This window comes from Nothoprocta perdicaria, unplaced genomic scaffold (assembly GCF_003342845.1).
Source record: "Nothoprocta perdicaria isolate Ctin4 unplaced genomic scaffold, notPer1 scaffold_633, whole genome shotgun sequence".
Taxonomy (NCBI): domain Eukaryota; kingdom Metazoa; phylum Chordata; class Aves; order Tinamiformes; family Tinamidae; genus Nothoprocta; species Nothoprocta perdicaria.
This window is the reverse complement of record NW_020455903.1, coordinates 31,853-34,613: the sequence shown is the minus strand read 5'-3', so window position 1 is coordinate 34,613 and position 2,761 is coordinate 31,853.

Here is a 2,761-nt window from a genome sequence, read left to right as displayed (position 1 = left end):
CCCTGTATAGAGCATCCGATGTAATTACTTCATTAACGGATTTTATTTGCAAATATAAATTATCGGAGAAAGAAACAACCCCCCCCCCCGGCTCCGTGTGAGTGTGCAAAGGGACACGAGTGGGGGGGGCCACGTGGGTGGGGTCCGCTCGTGCAAGAACAACCACGGCCATGCAAGGAGCCGTGCAAGGGCACGGGGGCGTGCAAAGGGCCGTGCACGGGCACGGGGAGGTGCAAAGGGCCGTGCAGGGGCACGGGGGGTGCAAGGGGTCGTGCACGGGCACGGGGGGGTGCAAGGGGTCGTGCACGGGCACGGGGGGGTGCAAGGAGCCGTGCACGGGCACGGGGGGTGCAAGGGGTCGTGCACGGGCACGGGGGGGTGCAAAGGGTCGTGCACGGGCACGAGGAGGTGCAAAGGACCGTGCACGGGCACGGGGGGTGCAAAGGGCCGTGCACGGGCACGGGGGGTGCAAAGGGCCGTGCACGGGCACGGGGGGGTGCAAAGCGCCGTGCAGGGGCACGGGGGGGTGCAAAGCGCCGTGCAGGGGCACGGGGGGGTGCAAGGAGCCATGCACGGGCACGGGGGGTGCAAAGGGCCGTGCACGGGCACGGGGGGGTGCAAAGGGCCGTGCACGGGCACGGGGGGGTGCAAAGCGCCGTGCACGGGCACGGGGGGTGCAAAGCGCCGTGCACGGGCACGGGGGGGTGCAAAGGGCCGTGCACGGGCACGGGGGGGTGCAAAGCGCCGTGCAGGGGCACGGGGGGGTGCAAGGAGCCGTGCACGGGCACGGGGGGGTGCAAGGAGCCGTGCATGGGCACGGGGGGGTGCAAAGGGCTGTGCACGGGCACAACGGGGTGCAAAGGGCCGTGCAGGGGCACGGGGGGGTGCAAAGCGCCGTGCAAAGACGCGCCCGGGCTCTTGCACACGAGCGTGCGCGGGCGCCTGAGCACGGGAGGGGCGGGGGGGACCGCGCGGGGGCAAGCCCCGCCCCGCCGCGGCGCGCCAAGGAGAAGCCCCGCCCCCTGCTTTGACCACGCCCCTCCACGCGACTGAAGGGTTGACCACGCCCCCTTTCCGCACCTCCTCCCACGTGGCCCCGCCCCGACAGGAGCCCCTGAACATTGGCTCCACCCCTTTAATTGGCCCCGCCCCTCTCTTGGCCCCGCCCTCGTCTGGGCGCTCCGTCGGTCCCGCCTCCTTTCCTCACCTCCTCCCACGTGGCCCCGCCCCCAGCAGGAGCCCCGCCCCCGTTGGCCCCGCCCCATGCCATAGTCACGCCCACTGTCGAAGCCCCGCCCCCGCAGAGAGCCCGATGTCCAGGACACACCCCCCGCCCCTATAGGAGCGGGGACACCCATTAGGAGCCCCTGCACACCCTACAGGGCACCCCCACCCTACAGGGGACCCCTCACTTCCCATGGGAGACCCCCCCACACCCCATTGCCCCCCCAAACCACAATGGAGCCTCCTATAGCTCCCCAACAGGGGACTCCCTCCACCATATAGAGGAACCCCTCTCCATAGGGTCCCCCCCGTTATGCCCCCTATACCATAGAGCACCCCTGGGAGCCCACAGGGTCCCCCTACCCCATAGAGTAACCCCCTCTGTACACCATAAGGACCCTCCAATTGCCCCCCGAAATGGGACACACCCTCTACCCCCATTATGGATCTCTCCATCCTATAGGGGATTCCTCCATACCCCATAGCCCCGCCCCTACACAGTGTATATGGTCCCCCGCTACCTAGGGGAACCCTTTCCACCCCCTATAAGGTCTCCCCACCCCATAGCAGCCCACCCTCGTATAGGATCCTGCACACCCTATAGAGTCTTTGTGTCCCATAGGGGAGCTCCTTCATACCCCACAGCATACCTGCATACCCAATAGGGTCCTCCCAATCCCATAGGGAACCCCCTATGCCCTATAGGGACCCCCTCACCCTGTAAGGACCCCCCCCATACCCAACAGGGTCTCCTCTATTTTACAGGGTCCCCACACATACACCCCATAGGTGACTCATCGTAGGGTCCACACACACTCTATAGGGCTCCCGCCAGCTCCATAGGGACCTCGATTACTCCATAGGTCGCCCTCCCACCCCCTCGCCCCCCCATACGCCCAGCAGGATCCATTCACACCCCATAGGGTCTCCACTCACCCTATAGGGTCCCCCTATACAGCCCCCCAGCACCCCCATAGGGTCCTGCCTTCACCCCCCACTCCATATGGGTCCCCCTCCGCATTGAGACCCCCCCCGCCTCCATATGGGACCCCCCCCAATTCCCATAGGTGGACCCCCTCTCACCCCACAAGCCCCGCCCACTCCACAGAGACCCCGCCCCCTCCCAGCGCGGCCCTTTGCCGCCCCCTGGCGGCGCCCGGCGGCGCTCGGGCGGGTTCGGCTCCGGTTCGGCGCCGCTCGGGAAGCTTCGGCTCTGCTCGCGACCCCTCGGCTTCGGTTCGGCTCCGCTAGTCCCGGTTCGGCACCGCTCGGGAAGGTTCGGCTCGCCTCGTGTTCCTCCCGGCCCGGTTCGGCAGCGCTCGGGAAGGTTCGGCTCGCCTCGTGCCCCTTTCGGCCCGGTTCAGTGCCGCTCGGCTCCGCTCGGGAAGGTCCGGCCCGGTTCGGCGGCGCTCGGGAAGGTTCGGCGGCGCTCGTGAAGGTTCGTCTCGGTTCGTCCCCTCTCGGGAAGGTTCGACCCGGTTCGGCGGCGCTCGGGAAGGTTCGGTCCGGTTCGGTCTCTCTCGGGAAGGTTCGTGCC